Below are 18,354 nucleotides of genomic sequence, written 5' to 3'. Positions count from 1 at the left end.
GATAACATAACTTAATTTCTTCCTAACATAGAAACCATACGTGATGTTATATCTCACAAAATACAAGACTGAAAAAGAAAAAATGCCATTGGATTCAAACTGTGGAAAGGACCAATTCCAAAAATAACAATGTAACAAGACCAACTTTATTTATTGATTCTCAGAATCTTTCTGGTGATCTGCTAAGAAGGAGACTAAGGAAATCCAATGCGGCCTGCTCTCCAAACCCAATACGCAGTGTGAATTCAAAATCTTGGGGCCATGGGAAAAGGGGGCATATGAGAAAACCTACATAAAAATCTGCTGGTATCACTAAAGATTTTTGCTTTTATACTACTCAGTGATGCATACAAGCTTCATATTATTATCTTCATTTTGAAAAAAAAAATTTAACATTTATTTATTTTTGAGAGACAGAGAGGGACAGAGCATGAGTAGGGGAGGGGCAGAGAGAGAGGGAGACACAGAATCCGGAGCAGGCTCCAGGCTCCAAGCTATCAGCACAGAGCCTGATGCGGGGCTTGAATTCACAAACCGTGAGATCATGACCTGAGCCCAAGTTGGACACTTAACGAATGAGCCACCCAGGTGCCCCAATATTATTGTTTTCATTTTGCATTCAAGAAAATAATATCCCCAAGATCCCTAAACAAGAAAATGATGGATCCACAGGTAAGACTACACACCATAGGAAAACATATAGTAAGGGGTCAGGTTTATATGTATCTTGGTTAAGTCTTCACTAACTCATCTGGGGTCTTCCTTCGTAACATCCCACAAGCTACACACTGTACTTCATCTTTTCTTGTGAACATTCAATACTTAAGATGTACTGAGGGGGGTAGAGTACATAAATAAAAGCAAAACAAAGCCCCAGTATGTTTCTACTTTGAGGGTTTCTTTTCTTTTCTTTTCTCCTTTCTTCCTTCCTTCCTTCCTTCCTTCCTTCCTTCCTTCCTTCTTTCTTTCTTTCTTTCTTTCTTTCTTTCTTTCTTTCTTTCTTTCTTTCTTTCTTTCCTCATATAGTTCTTTGTTTTCAAATTTTAGCCACGGGACATTTCTTTAAAAAGTGTTACTGGAGAGGGGCACCTGGGTCGCTCAGTCAGTTGAGCGTCCAACTTCAGCTCAGGTCATGATCCCACAGCTCGTGGGTTCAAGCCCAGTATCGAACTCTGTGCTGATAGCTTGGAGCCTGGAGCCTGCTTAGGATTCTGTGTCTCCCTCTCTCTCTGCCCCTAACCCACTCGGATTCTGTCTCTGTCTCTCTCAAAAATAAACAAACATTAAAAAAATTTTTTTTTAGAAAAAGTGTTACTGGAGAAAATGGTCAAAAGCTGATTTTTGTAATGTTTTAATTTTAATGCCTTAAAGAGAATTCATATTTAAAAGACTTTTCTGGGATAAACATTTTCATGTGCCAAGTTACAAAACAAAATGCAGCATGCTCTTAGCCTTTCATGGAAATGGTGCATTTTAAACATCAGACCTGAAAAATAGATTCCATCCTTGAGATCCAAGTGACTTTATTGCCTATCTAGACATCAAGAAGAGCCTCAAAGACAGAGCCTCTCCTCAGATGCAAAATAAATTAAGGCCAGGCACACGTGGGTGCTAACGTGTATCCAGAAAATAAGGCAGGAAATAATGACCTAAATAATCCAACCTGCAGGCATCCAGTCATCATTGACACAGCCGTTCAATCAAAAGGAACCAAATCTTGAAAGTGCTAAGAAGGATAAAGCAAAACGGCATAGATGGGTGCTGATCAGTTTATAATGCACTCATTCTTTCTCAGTCGTCGGTCTCCTACAGAAAAATTATGACTCTGCCAGAAACCACTGCCAAATGATTTAGGTTTCTCTACTTATTTTCTGTTCAGATGTCAACAATCCACAGCATTCCAATTTATCTTAATGGCAACATGATTTGAAATTATGAAATTACATCTACAGGATTCTCCTCCTCAAGCTCTTCCTGCCCCCATCCCAGTACACACCCTAAAATCAGTTGCTGTACATCTGTATATTATGTGAAAAAAGTCAAATTACAAATCAGTGTGTGTATGTGATCCCAACTGTATCTTAAATATTAAGAAAAATGTAATTCAACTGGCCGGATCATTTTTGTTCCTTTCTACTCTTCAGCATTCTTTAACTTGTTTTGATAGCGTGCAAATATTGATGTATATATGCTAAAAACATTAACAAGAGTTTTCCCCTATGTAATTTTAGGGTTAAGGATTTCTTATCTGGTTCACATTAATATTTTATATTACAAATTTTACTCCATGATATTTTGTTCGTATATAAATAAAAGAAGCAAACATTACTCCACAAAGAGAAAATGTGTCTCAGTTCAAATTACACAGTGTTTTAAACTAGGGTGGTTTCTTTTTTTTTTTTTCTTTTCACAGAAAATACATAGCTTTTGATAGAGAGGTAGCAAAAAACAGGCATTCTTTCTGCATCTCTCTAGTTTTTTTCTAAATGTTTATTTATTTATTTTGAGAGATAGAGAATGAGAGCAGGTGAGTGGGGGAGGGGCAGAGAGAGAGGGAGAGAAAGAATACCAAGCAGGCTCCACATTGTCAGTGCAGAGTCCAATGCAGGGCTCAATCTCACAAACCGTGAGATCATGACCTGAGAGGAGATCAAAAGTCAGATAATCAACTAACTGAACCACCCAGGTGCCCCTACACCGCTCTAGTTTTTTACTTTTTCTAAGTTGCAAATGACATAGTACATTGAAGTTATTCCATTGGTACTTATAGTTTAGGATAGATTAATTTACATAAAACAGCATATTTGTTAATCAGACTGAAAACCACATATTTTTTGCTATTGTTAAATACAGCAGCACAAAAATTATACTTTTTCTGCATAATAATGCTGTCATTTACTGACCACCTATAAAGCTGCAGCCACTGTGCTACCTGAAACAGTTATGTGTTTAATCCTCTTAAGAATCCTGTGTGAAATTACTGTATGTACCCATCTTACAGGTTAAGAAAGAGAAGCTTTGTGCAATTAGTCTGCCGAAGAGCATCCAGGCTGTTAATACCAAACCCTATCTCCAAAGAAGTCAAAGCTCAGACTTTTTCTACAATATAGAAATTTCTATAATGTGTTACACTGATCATGCAAAACTATAATGAATATTGGTGCATGTATGTTTAAAATATCAAATACGCTAAAATGTGAAGTGCTAATTCAGTACTATTTAGTGTCTAAAAGTAGGCTTATAAAACATAATTAGAACAAAAATATCTGCTATCAATAAACCCACCTGAGCAATAAGGGCCCATCATCCTCTCAAAGTAAACTCAATATATTTCTGGGTGCCATGAATTGAGTTGTATCTCTACCCCCAAGATTCATATGTTGAAGACCTAACTTCCAATGTGATATTATTTGAAGAGGAGGCCTTTGGGACATGAGTTTAGATGAAGTCATGAGGGTGAGCCCTCATGATGGGATTAGTACTCTCATAAGAGTAGACACTAGTGCACAAGCACTTTCCCTCATGGGCTCCTCCACCCCCTCCACTTCCCTCATCCAACATATTGGCCTCTCAGTTTTTTAATTCTTCATACCCAATTCCTCCCTTCTCACTTTTTCAGGCAAGCATTCCTCTGTCCTTATCACTTAGAACTATTACAACTGACGTTAAATGTTCTGACCACTGTCTCCTATAATACATAGATCTTTTTCTATTTCTTGGTACCTTCCCCTATCAGTCTGTCCCCTCCCTCTTTCAGGTGCCTTCTCTTATAATAGTTCAGTCCTTGGTCCATGTTTTTTAACCACCTTCTAGAACATAACTTAAAACTTCGTTACTACATTAACCTTCTACTGTACATTTAGGAAAAAATCAATTGTCCTCCATACACTTATCTAAGAAGAGTCCTAGAGGAGAAAAAAAAATCACAAAGCTTTAATATATACAACAAATCTTAAGTGGTCCTCAATACTGCTTGGAATTCTAATATGCTATCCTAGTTTGCATCTTCTTATTTTCCACAATAACAGATTCTCACAGACCTACAGTTGGAAAGAGCTGAGGAGGGACCACCCACTTCAGAGGCTATGTACTCTTTAGTTCAACACAGTACCAACCACTCAGCATGATTTAATTATACATATACTTGTTGGTCTCTATAGACACTATTTGCCAAAACTACTTTAAGTATAATGAAATCTCTCTTAGAAGAATTAATATTGTTAAAATATACATACTACCCAAGACAACTTATAGGTTCAGTGCAATCCCTATCAAAATACCAATGACGGTTTCCACAAAAAAAGAACAGACAATTCCACAATTTGTATGGAACCATAAAAGATCCAAACAGCCAAAGCAATCTTGAGAAAGAACAAAGCTGGAGGCATCACACTCCCTGATTTCAAACTCTGTTACAAACCTGTAGTAATTAAAACAGTACGGTATTGGTATAAAAACAGGTACATAGACCAATGGAACAGAACAGAGAGCCCAGAAATAAACCCACACATATATGGCCAATTAATATATGACATAGGTGCCAAAAATATACAATGGGGAGAACTTTAGCACAGCAAAGGAAATCATCAACAAAATGAAGTCAATCTACTGAATTGGAGAAAATACTTGCAAATGATCTGATAAGGGGCTAATGACAAAAATATATTAAAAAAAACTCATAAGACTCTGTGGGGGAAAAAAAACACAGAAAAAAAAATCCAGTTAAAAATGGGCAGAAAAATCTGAATAGACATTTTATTTATTTATTTATTCTTAATTTAATTTTACTTATTTTATTTTATTTTGCACTGGGGGACTGAGTGCAGAGCCTGATGTGGGGAACCCATGAAACCGTGAGATCATGATCTGAGCCAAAACCTATACTCGGACACTTAACCGACTGAGACACCCAAGGTGTGCCATGAATAGACATTTTTTTAAAGACAAGCAGATGGTATGTGAAAAGATGCCCTACGTCACTAACCATCAGGTAAACACAAATCAAAACCAGAGTGAGGTATTACCTCACATCTGTCAGAATGGATATTATCTAAAAGATAAGAAATAACAAGTGTTGGTGAAGATATGGAGAAAAGTAAACCCTCATGCACTGTTAGTGGGAATGTAAATTGGTGCAGCCACTGTGGAAGGCAGTATGGAGGTTCCTCAAAAAATTAAAAATAGAAATACCATAGGATCCATGAATTGTACTTCTGGGTACTCATCAAAGAAAACAAAAACACTAATTTGAAAAGATAATAGGCACCCCGATATTCATTGCACCATTACTTACAATAGCCATGATATGGAAAAAAACTGTGTCCATTGATAGATAAGTGTGGTGTGTGTGTGTGTATGTGTGTGTGTGTGTGTGTGTGTGTATGTATACGTATATATGTATATATATTCAATGGAATACTATCCAGCCATAAAAAGAATGGAATCTTGCCATTTGTGACAAGGATGGGCTTTGAGGGCATTTTGCTAAATGAAATAACTCAGACAGAGAAGGACAAATACTGTATGATCTCTCTTGTATGTGGAATCTAAAAATAAACAAATAGGGGCACCTGGGTGGCTCAGTAGGTTGAGTGTCCGACTTTAGCTCAGGTCATGATATCATGGTTCCTGGGGTTGAGCCCCACATCAGGCTCTGTGCTGATCGCTCAGAGCCTGGAGTGTGCTTGGGATTCTGTGTCTCCCTCTCTCTCTGCCCCTCCCCTGCTCATACTCTGCCTCTCTCTGTTTCTCAAAAATAAATAATGTTAAAAAATATTTTTTAATAAAGATAAAAATAAACAAATAAAGGGGTGCCTGGGGGTCTCAGTCAATTAAGCATCTGACTTTGGCTTAGGTCATGATCTCATAGTTTATGGGTTTGAGCTCCAAGTCAGGCTTTGTGCTTACAGCTCAGAGCCTGGAATCTGCTTTGGATTCTGTGACTCTTTCTCTCTGCCCCTCCTCCACTCAAGCGCGCGCGCGCGCGCGCTCTCTCTCTCTCTCTCAAAAATAAATACATGTTAAAAAAATTTTTAAATAAACAAATAAATAAATAACCAAGCTTATAGATACACAGACAGATTGGTGATTGCCAGAGGTGGGGGAGGGGGAGGATGGGAGAAATTGGTAAACTGTTCTTGCTTTTTTCAGTTTAAATAAATTAAAAAATTTTAATAAGTATAATGAAGTCCTTCCCACCTTAAAGAAACACTTCCTGCATTGGAACCCAAGTCCCTTTTCATTTTCCCTACTGTCTCCTATTCTGCTGAGAGGTAACAAAATATGTGATCCCAAAATATGGCACTTTGGCATGTGGATTATTTTTAGCTGAAGGCAATGAAGACCCAGCAGATTCAAGACAAACTTTACCTCTCCCTTGACCACCTACAAGAATTTATATAGGGGATCTGACCCCAAAACAGAGCTATTAGCAGAGATAACTTTTTATCTGAAAGACTCATCTGTATGGCAGAGTGAGCATTTAATTGCCAAACATCTGTTCCTGTTATGTCCTGTGAATTACTCTCCTCCCCTTTGTAGTCCCAGGCCACCATCCCATTCTTTACCTCAGTATGGCATTTAAGCTTCAATTGTTCAGGGGCCTCATATTTTTTATGGGGCTCCCATACTTACATAATTCAATTTGTTTTTCTCCTGTTAATTTGTCTTGTGTCAATTTAATTAATAGACCAGCCAAAAGAACTGAAAAAGGGCAGAGTAAAAAAATTTTCTTCTACACCACACACAGGCTCATTCCATGAAAGAATTGTCCTTAGGTGCTGTTTTAAATACTCTACTTCACAACTAACTCACCATACACATAATTCCATCAAAATGGTTCTCACCACAGTCCCGAATGAACTTTATGTCGAGTACAGTAGACACACAAAAGACACTTTTAATCTGTGCTTTTTTTTTATTTTTGAAATGTTTTATACTATTTAACACTGTTGATCATCCTTTCCCCACATCTTTTTTGTTGTTGTTTTGTTTTTAATCTTGGCTTTTACATCATAGTCTCCTGGGTTTTTTCCTCCTCATAATTCCTCCTTAGAGTTATTTATAAACTTTGCTCTTTATAACCTGGTTAAAATATTAGTGCTTCTCTGAGCCATGCGATAGATTTTCTTCCCACTACATAATCTCTTGTTCTGATGACCCTTTCTAAGCTAAAAACTCCTATCTATAATCTGAAATCTGAAAATTTATACATGTACTATATATATATATATATTCCCTCTCTCTCTCTCTCTCTATGTGTGTGTGTGTGTGTGTGTGTGTGTGTGTGTGTGTGTGTATACATACACACACACACATATATATAGGATCTTTATATATAGGATCTATATATACATATATATATAGGATCTTTCCCAGAATATGGGTTGTTAGCAGAGGAAAATTTGTCTGAATGACCCATCTGTATAGAAGGACAAGGACAAGTATCTAATTATCAAACATCTGCATCTGCTCTTCTTCACGTCGAGAGAGAGAGAGAGAGAGAGAGAGAGAGAGGGAAGAGGGTAGGGATCCAGGACTTCAGAGGAAGGATGATGAAGAAGAGCAGATGCAGATGTTTGATAATTAGATACTTGTCCTTCTATACAGATGGGTCATTCAGACAAAATTTTCCTCTGCTAACAACCCATATTCTGGGAAAGATCCTCAATTTAGATTCTTCTATGTAGTTAAAAGAGGGACAACATTTCTCTTGAGTCCATAGGGTCTCAATTGCCTTTAGCTTCAAATCATCTCCATGCCAAAGTGGCCATCTTGGGATGGCCCAACAATACAGACACACATATACCACATATACACATATATCACCACCCCACAGCAAACTTCTTCACTACAGGGGTGTGTGTGTGTGTGTGTGTGTGTGTGTGAGAGAGAGAGAGAGAGAGAGAGAGAAAGAGAGAGAGACTACTGGACGTCTGTAACAAGATGATTCAGACACATCAAAATGTATTCAAAACAGAAATCATTATTTCCCATCAATAATTCTACTTCTACCTATATTTATTCTACTGAAGAAGATAAATACCCAGGGTGCCCAAACTAGAAATCCTAGAATTGAAGGGAAGCAGAATTTGTGCAACAAAATATGCATTTAGCATAAGGATTACCTTGAGCTGACTACTTTCAAGAAAAAGATGTGGGAGAGAGCTAAAAACCAAGCAAAAGTTACTCTTTTGTAAGGGATATTTACATTTATAAGGAAATTCTCCATGTGTAAAAAGGTGTCTCCCTCTCAAAGCAGGAAGAGAAGGATGATAAACCTGTAGAAACTCTTATCAATGGAGAAGACACTGAATTAATTCTGTGTAACAGCCATACCCTTTACTGTGCCTTTCCTGGAAACCTCCCATAAGCGGATACCTACCCTCCCAACATCTTATCAGAAATGGTATTTAAGGTGACGGCCTGGGCCATTTGGGGGATTACTCCGTTTTTCTGGATGTTTCCTATGTCTACAGGAGTTATACATGTTGTTAAACTTTTGTTTTTCTCTTGTTACTCTCTTTTTTTACAGTGGTTGGGGGGAGGGGTCTGGGATAAGAACCCAGAAAGATAGAGGAAAATTATTTTACCCGCCTCCAGAATCAACATTTACACGATCCTCTTGCCTACCTCCCACAATTATTGACAAAATGCACAGATTTCTTTCTCTTAAATAACTCTCTCATAAACTCATTTCTCATTGCCATCACTTTAAACTAGGTTATCATCTTCACTTGCCTAGGCTTACTGGAAGAACTTCTCTTCAAATCTAAAATGCAGCTGACATCTTGTCACCACACTGTTACAATCTTTCAGGGTTTCCAATTATTCTTCAAATGAAGCACAAACTGGGGATTAGAAAGCCCCACCAGATCTGATCTCTGCCTCACCAGCTTCGTCTCCAGCAATTCTAGTCCTTCCTTCTCTTCCACTCAGTTCTCTAACTCTATTTGAAGTCTTGTAGTCCTATGGTTGAACCATATATTCACTGTTTGTCTAAGACTTCCTACATGCTTAAAACACCCTCTCTACTGTCACTGCTTCCTACAGAGATGTCTTTCCCTTAACAAAGTTACTGTGTGTGACTCCAAGTGTTCAAGAGAACCTTATAATAATACCCAAGCTATAAAATACAAGATATCAAAGGTCTAACAGTTTATTTCACACACAAAAAGACAAAATAATAAAATCAAATATTAAAATTAGGACAACTTTAAATATGATATATTAACAAATTTAAATAAATTCAAATTTATTTGAAAATAAAACTTAGACTATCTTAAGGGCTGAAATGTTCTTTGAGGTTATCTAGTCTCTCCTCTCAGTGAAGGAAAGTGTTGTCAAATATCCGAGCGAAAAGTATTTGTCATGCTATCAGAAACTATTAATATTAATGATTTTACATCTTAGGCTTTATTTACTCAAACTTTATCATTTTGACAAAACTAGGGAAAAATGAGATTAAGAAAATGTCAGATTTTCTCAATCAATATGTTAACCTTCCAGACAAATCAAAATCAAGCAAACGCCAAAGCAACAGACACAAGTTAGTCAATGGCTTAATTTTTATGAGTTATCTAACTAACCGAGATAAAAATGAACAAATATCTTGTCACACAGGAGTGCCAAGTTGCATGTCTGAGAGCAGGAGATGAGCAGCTCATTGAGCCACAAAGCAAGGGGGAATCAAGCACTAGCCAGGTGTCTAGGCAGTCAGGTTATTTAAAGGCAATGCACTTTCACTAGTAAAGAGAACTACCGAGGCTGGCCTAATCCTCCAGGGTGACTGCTGCTAGTCAACTGCACACTCACTCAACTGGTATGGTAGTTAAGATACATTATTTCCCGTCCTACTATCTTCCCTGGTCCACTGTTTGCCAGCTGTGAAATCTTAGACAAGTTTCTTGATCATTTTTAAATTATAAAAAATATATAATGCAATGCTTATGACACAGTAAGCATTCTATAAATGCACTTGTAAAGGAGGAAAAATACCTTTTTCCTCTACCTTTCTAAGCTCTTGACTGAGACTCCTTGTAACAAAAGATAGATTTACAAGAGAAAAACATAAGTTTTGCATGACATGGGCCTTCTTAAGAAAATAAAGACTTGAATAAATGGTTAAACCTTACTGTTTTTATGTCAGGTTTGAAGAAGAGTTTCAGTCTTGGAAAGAGAGAAGAAAGATTATGAGCTAAGGATAGTAAACTGTGGGAAACTTAGCAAGATCATTCAGATTCCTCTCTCTGTCCCTTTGCCTTCAGAGATAAGGATGTTCTTTCCTCCTGGGATACAGAGGATAAAATTCTCACTTGAGGACTTTATGACCTGCTTCAGAAGGTCAGAAAGTCCTTCCTTCACATGTTATTTCTCAAATTCCTTCAACTTGAAATATTCAATAATATGTCAAGGTGCCATATTTTGAGGTAGCATTTCCTGAACCCAGTCATATTCTTGTTATCATTTCACTTATTCAAAAAAATTATTTTTGGTGTGAACTCACAGGTATAATAAGTTAAGAAAAGAGTGCAGGTTCCACAAAGACCCTACTTAAGGGAGACAACTTAAGGGCGGGAAAAACTATTCATTTTATGTGATTATTGTACAAGTGGAAGTTGGAATTTGAATGATCTGGATACATAATTTCTTCTTTGTGTTATGTCCATTGCGAACCAAGTTATATTTTCTACCAAAATTCCCAAAGTAAATAAGTAGAGTCTCTTTATATTCATTTCCATACAAAGAATAATTTATTCACATTCAAAAAGCCACAAGAATGTGGTTCCCTTTTAAGCCAGGAAAGGTCAGAGGGCACTCCTATTCTGTAAGGGCAAAGGGATGCCACAGGACAATCCCTGAATAAGGGCTTCTATAAGAACAATAATCCTCTGAGAATTGCAGCACTTTGTAGTATCTGGTCTCTCTGACCCAGCTTTGAATGAAGGTCATAATCTCATACAGGAAGCATCTCAAGCATGTTTACTGCATTTTTATGCAAAAAACTAATATGTGCATCTCAATCACAGTAATGTAGGTCTTGTTACTTTGGATAACTCCATCAGTAACTACTATTCTGAGGACTCTTTTGTTTTCCTTTGGTATTCAAACTCCTGTCTATGTTCCTCTCCAATACAACAGCCTCAGTCTTTCTGGAACCAGTGACCTACCTGAAACTCTGTTTTACTGAAAGCTTTCAACAAATGAAACATCACCACCTCCAGTTTCACCAACTGCTCTTTTTCATCTGTATACACAACCTTTAGCTCCGTTTCTCACACCTCCTAATTCCAACTAACCTGCCCGTTGTGACACTTGCTTAATATTCTCTGAGACTATGCAATTATTCCTGCTTTTGCTTGCCTCCACCTCCTGCTTAAACCACTGGTTAACAATCATTTCCACTAAGCATTAATACTTCACTCCTGCTTTTGTCCTCTCAGCTTTGGGTAATTAATTCCTACCATCTTTAAAACAAAAAGGCAAAGACTCGCATATATCTCCATACTTTGATACAGCACATTACAAAAGCCAATATGCATAATGTTAAAAAAATCATCAAAAAAACTAATTCAAAAACATGGTGGCAGAAAGTAATTAAATTGCTAATGGTGTCAGTGAACTAGAATTTTATAAAACTAGTTTCTACTTGAAAGTTTATTATATGCCTGCATTTTTTTATACCTCTGTGACTAGATCTGTACTTCACAATTTTCTTTAATTTTACTATCAGTTTTATTTTTTACATTTAAATAGTTACGTTAGTTTTATCATGACTCCAAGCTTTAAATTATTTAGAAGACACATTGAGATTCCTTCAATGTTTTTTAATGTACATTTAATATTTCTAATACATTAAAACCCCCAAACAACCAATAAAGTGGTATGTTATAAAATGACTAGGTTATGAGTTTATATTTCAAATTTATTTTGTTGAGTAATGTGTTTCTGAGATATAAGTAGAATTTACTCATCTCAGAACAAATTTACTTAAGATGATCGATCTATTTACTGTATTAAAAACATAATAACATTTGGTGATTTAAATAATAAAACATTTTTATAGACTAATAGCACTAATCATATCCAATGTTTACAAAAGTCAAGTACCCTATGTTTTCTTTAATAACCTAAATTATTACTTCTCAGATGTTTATTTCAAATTAAGATAACACTTAACAAATGCCTTAATTACGATACTTTCTCTTTTAAGTAACTGAAAATTCTAGTTCAAATTCATTTCAAAAATTAAAGAACTTCATATCTCATACAATAGTAAACCCAGAAATATGGTGGGTTGATTTATGGACCCAACAATGCCATCAAGCACCTATATTCTTTACTTTTTTTTTCTTCCTGCTATCATTAATGCATTTGCTTTGCCCTCAAACTAGATCTCCTAGTGGACAAAAGATGATCCCCTGTAGCAATTTCAAACATCTATTTCATAAAGAAGAAATATCATGAGCTGCCATATACCTTCTCATCCAGTATTCCCCTTGCTAAGCATAAAGAAATTTTTTCTACCCCCTTTCCCTCCAGTCCTGTTATTTCATGTAATTGACTATGACTGGGACAAAGTAAAAAGGTCCTCTCACTAATGAATCACTAGCAAAGTGAACAGAACACTACGATTATTAGCTTAGGCTAATTAAAATTTCACCTTCTTAGGAATGAACTGCCTTCCCCTGAGTCATGTGGGGTAGAGTGGACATCTGAATTAACACCAGAGTTCTATGAGAAAAGCAGAATAAGGAAATTATTTGAGTGGCCAACCAATAGTGCCTGCCACAACAACAAGGAAGGGAATATGACTCTCAGAAGTAAAAATACGCTTCTTATGAATTAATGTACAGGAAATGGAAAGGAAAATTAACTTCTGATAAAGGATCACACAAGGCTTGAACTAAGCAGTGTCATTCCAGGGGAATCTGAAGATCCAATAGGGGAGGGACATGAAGAAGTGTCAATGATACTTGATGCTTACCATCAAAGACACAAAGTGGAGCCAAAAACAGACTGAAAGACAGTCCTTTCTCATTGGGATCTTGAAGCTACTGTCGGTTTACAAATACAAAATAATTACATTGCACCCATCCCTAGGAATTTTAAGGTGGTCCAAACCTACTAAAATTGGACTGATTTATGAATGTGAAACTCTTGATGGTAATTATGTCTAATTAATAAGTTTAAATAAAGAGACTACTTTTGTCATGTATTTCAAAAAATAAAATTGAATCATCTATTTCAAATAAGTCAAGTATCAATGCAAGAAACTGATTTTATAAATGGAGGTATCTCACAGAATTGTCAAGCCAAGCAAAAAGAAAGGGAATATAGTGCAATAAATTACACCATATATGCTTTAATTATAGGTCCTGTTCATGACACAGGAGTTTGCTATACTTGTATATATTCTACATTCTTATTTTCCAAAATTACTGGCACACATTTACATTTTTCACATGAATAACATACACCATATAACCAAATACATAATGTTAAGTAACTCAGTGGTGCATAGAAAACAGTCATCTCCATATATACATAAATTATTAATTTCTTCCTTAGCATTCACGTGAAACTGCTAATACGAGGGTAGTTACTTGTTGCAAAGTAGAGTATACAAAGATCTGTTCAATATATATATTCTCTCTTGTAAAACATACCTATTCTCTCTTAGAACTCAAAGTGTAGTGGAGGAGACAAAACATTTATATATAAAAAATAAACCAGCACCACAAGGCAAAATTCCCAGCTAAATCATAACCATTCCAAATATAGTTAATGCTATAATGTGAAAAAGAGAAATCTGTTTTTTTAAATTTACATGTTCTGAAATGAAATATAAATCCTTCTTTGTTGGACTGTCACTAAGCAAGATAACCAAAAACTGCACACATGCTTCTTCAATATAGCAAACAATCTAGAAAAGAAGCATTATTTATTAGAAATTTACTTTCAAAAGTATTTAGGATATCTCCGTTTAACACATAAAACTGAGTTAAATAACTGTAATTTCTTTTAACCTCATTAAATGACCATAAAACCAATTGCCACTTCTGAAAAACATCAGTACAGATTTCCAGGGGTTCTTCACCTTTTTGTGCCATAAATCCATTTGGCAGTCTAATGAAGTCTATGAATCCCTCTCAAAAAGTGTTTCTAAATACATAAAACAAAATATAAATTATGTAAAAGAAACAGACTTAAAGCACAGTTATTAAAATATAATTTAAGACATAGCTACAGGTCTATATATATACTCACATATGAGAAAATAATCCCTAGAAGCAGATATAATTATTACTGCAACTTCAAACTAGACATAAACATGAATATATTTCAAAATATATGCAGCCACAGCAATTAGACATGACAATAAATAGTTACAACTGCTGAAAAGCTATAGGTACTATTAAAACTACTGTGCGTGTGTGTGTGTGTGTGTGTGTGTGCGCGCGTGCATGTGTTAGGTGTTCATGAGAGTAATGATGTTATTATTTCCTATCCAAGTTCATGGACACCCTAGAGTGTGAAATGGCGTGTGCACTTAACTCTTTGCAACTAATAACACATTAGTTAGATCTGGAGAAATGGGGGAAAAGTTTTAAAAAGATACAAGTTTTTTAAGATAATTCATCCAGCTAAAATTCTTAACCTTCCATATATAATTACTAATGATTAAGGTCATCAACATGAAGACAGAAAGGAAAAGCGTCTCTACAGTTCCAACATCCAAAAGTTGCTTTGTTAAACCACTTACATGGTTCCATATCTCCTGCCTTTGCCACCTGATCTGTCTTGAATGGCCTGTCCCCCCTTCTTTGCCTGCCAACTCATCTTCATCCTTTGCCCAACAACCATCTCCACACTGTTTCCAGGCACTGCTGCCCCTAATACTGATGCAGAACCCCATCCCTACTACTTCTACTGTAGCACATAATTTATGGAAATAACAAGTTTTATATAGGTCTATTTACTTTAATTTGAGATACATCACTATCACTTACTACTAAAAAAGACAGAACTACAAACAGTTTTTAAAAATGATGTTCAACAAATATTTATTAAATTCAGCTGGATCAGATCAGAATCCCTTTATTTGTCAACTCATAATTTAAACAGTTACATTTTTCAGAATGAGAAGACAGTGGGTAAAAATGTTGCAAATTTTTATGGCCTACTTAAAAGAAAATCAGTATCTCATTGAATAAGGAAGTCCCAAAGAAACATTTTTATATCAAGTCACAAAACACTGTTCTTTAAAGCCTCCTCTGTGCCACTCTAGGAGATTTCCTTTTTCCAAATTGATCATAAATTTCCTAGTCTACTTAATTTACTCAATGAAGCCTATGATAATTCAGCTGTTATAAATTTAGTAGTGGTTCTTCCTTTAAAAAGGATTAAAGACAATATTGGCAATACAATAGTTCTTACTAGTTTGGTATTAAGAATTTTAAAGGCCTTTTTCCTACACACCAGTCACAATGATGCATTAAAACAGAACAACTGACAAAATTTCAAAACAGTATCTACTCTTATAAAGAAATGCTACTTGGTAGATTTGAAATATCAATAGACTTTTACCATTTCAGATGTCATTAGATAATTTCAAATACAATTCATTTACTAAAATGTGACTCCTTAACAATTCTCTCAAACTGTGTTTTGCTAGACTTCACTGCAAAAGGAGCATCTTCCGAGTAATTATAATCAATTACTAAATGCAGCATTGAGATAAATCACTTTGAAATTAATTCACTTATACAATTGTTCTTTACAATAAGCCAAATTTTGTATTTATTGCTACCAGCAATGATCAGCATTTACGTTGGAAGCATGTTTATGACTATAATAGTGCACATCCTCAAGGAGGTATTAGGAAAGTTCCACCATCAACCAAAATTCTCCTTTTACTAGGGAATTCCTCAAAAGCAAACAAAAAATTAAATAGATTACAGAGAATAACATGCATGTTGACCTTTAAAAACACATCTTAAATAAAACTCTTTTCAGTACTTACCAAACTATGTTTTAACTCAAGTGGAAATCTGAGTAAATTAACCTATTTGCTATTAAATTTTTACTTTAAAACATAGCACTTTCTTGATGGCTGTAAACAGCTATGAGAGAAATCAAGAGGGTAAAAATCAAGTTCATCCTCTTACATCAACTTTTAGTTACTTCAAATTTGGAGATCTGCTACTACAGCACAGATATTTCTGTTTGCTTTTTAGCTAAAATGCTGTCTAAGATCAATATTGCCTCATTTACAAACCAGGTGAGAAAGAGAGCTAGTTACCTTTTCATGAAATATTATATAACTATTTGACAATGTTACACAGCCAAATCTGTAATGATTCCATTAGTAGGTTATCATACTCTGTAGTTTCTTCTATCAAACCTCTCAAAACAAGCTGGTTTTGGTCATTTAAACAACTATCATCATTTGCTACAGAAGAGTGAGCTAAAAACTGCACTCAATCATTCAGTTTCTCTGTTGGTAGCTCTGGCAAAGTTTATTAAGTGCCCTGAAATTCTTAGAGGACTTGTGGTTGAACTTTCAGGAAACAAGTTAACTGTAACATCCGATAATCCTAAGGAAAAGCTATACAATACCTGGAAAACACTGCATGTACACACAATTCTCACTTCACCATACCTTACAAATTTACCAGCAGGAGCTACCTTTCAAGCAGTGAATTTACCTTCTTCCATTAGTTAACTGCACATTTGCCTGCACTCTACTTAAGAAAAGTAGAAAAGGCCTCCATGATTATGTCACCAACAGAGCCATTAACCAAGACTGTGGGTAGCATATCTTTCCTACTATTATTCTCTACCTTTACAGGTATAAAAAAAAGCCTGAAAACTCCTTTAGAATTCGAAAAAAAAAAAAAAGAAATTCAAGAATCTCTAGCAACAGTTAACTAAAAAAGATCTTAAATTAATGGTTAAAATTGGCCTAGAAATATCAATTAATTGAAGTTATTTTTCCCTATAAAGATACACCTAGCACGAATAGAGAAACACCAAAAAATATATACCATAATTACACGTACATATAAATACATTTATAAAGATATATCTAATATATACACAGAGAAAGAGAGAGAGAGGCATTAGTCACCTAAGCCTTGGAAATTTCTAGTATATATTCTGAACCTCTTCTTCAGAACAATATGTAAATATATTTATATAATGTCAATAGCAAAAAACAAACATGAAATAAAAGCAGCTATTACTATCTAGATATCTCCCTTAGATGTATCCAGGAAAATATACACAGTGTTATTCAAAACTTTTTTTAAAAGTCCTATTACTCATTACAATCACAAGTGTTACATAAATTAAATCACTTATTCATACTATGTGATCTGCCTTTTCAACACTATCCTTAAGTACACAATATTGAAAGATGAAGCTATTTCCAAATTTATAACTATGCCATTTCAATGAAAGCAGAAAATTGGCGTTTATTCCCTTGTACAATATTTGTATCAATTAACTGTCTCCTGGTGAAAAATAATCACACACTATAACTATCATTAGAGTGGCTGAAAATATTTTCTAAGTATAAAACAAACACAGAACTAGCAAATAGCAACCTAAAAATAGTATAAGCACTGTCTTCTAAGACTAACTTTGGAACAATAACTTTTAGCCATCATCTTTAAAGGCCTGATTTTAATTTCATATCTCCATTGTTTGAAAGCAAAGAGATTCCTCTGCTCAAAATTTATATCATTTTTCTTCTTCTAGTTTGAATATATTTAAGCTCCCACAGGAGCAAATTTAAGTTTCTTGATCTCTAAATGTGTTAAGGCAAGCACTATTAGATCCCCCAGTCTCTGATATGTTTTATGCACCAGGGCTCAGGCAACCATGCGGTTGACTCCTGTAGTAACTACTTTTGAATTTATTATTATATTCAAATAAAATAGCTTTTTTTGTCACTTAGAGGTTTTAGAAAACAAATTGCAATTTTACAGAATGAATCACAAAAAAATTATCTGCAAAGTGAAATTTAAATAAAAATTAATATTGAGCAATGGAGACTAAAGATTTTCAAGATTTTTAATTTAAAATCAAAAGCAAGGGGCGCCTGAGTGGCTCAGTCGGTTAAGCATCTGATTCTTAGCGTCAGCTCAGGTTATGATCTCATGGTTCCTGAGTTTGAGCCCCACATGGGCTCTGCATGGACAGCACAGAGCCTGCTTGGGACTCTAACCTCCCTCTCTCTCTCCCTCCCCCACTTGCTCTCTGTCTCTCTCTCTCTCTCAAAATAAATAAAAATAAATTTTTAAAAAAGTATTAAAATCGGGGCACCTGGGTGGCTCACTCAGTTAAGCG

At 35.3% G+C, this 18,354-nt stretch overlaps 1 protein-coding gene across 17 annotated transcripts in view; it reads right to left on the bottom strand.

Annotated features, from left to right (window-relative positions):
• GULP1 (GULP PTB domain containing engulfment adaptor 1) overlaps positions 1-18,354 on the bottom strand; it is a 741,807-nt gene that overhangs the window by 243,755 nt on the left and 479,698 nt on the right. Inside the window, exon 1 of one of the 17 annotated variants that reach the window (XM_053215428.1) lies at positions 12,662-12,679. The exons of the other annotated variants lie outside the window; for them this stretch is intronic. The gene's annotated coding sequence lies outside the window, so the exon portion shown is untranslated. Of the gene's footprint in view, positions 1-12,661; positions 12,680-18,354 lie in introns of those variants that run through there. 17 annotated transcript variants of the gene reach the window in all.

The sequence above is a fragment of the Acinonyx jubatus genome, chromosome C1, assembly GCF_027475565.1.
Source record: "Acinonyx jubatus isolate Ajub_Pintada_27869175 chromosome C1, VMU_Ajub_asm_v1.0, whole genome shotgun sequence".
NCBI lineage: Eukaryota > Metazoa > Chordata > Mammalia > Carnivora > Felidae > Acinonyx > Acinonyx jubatus.
The sequence above is the reverse complement of the archived record's forward strand: the minus strand, read 5'-3'. Positions and strand labels throughout refer to the sequence as shown.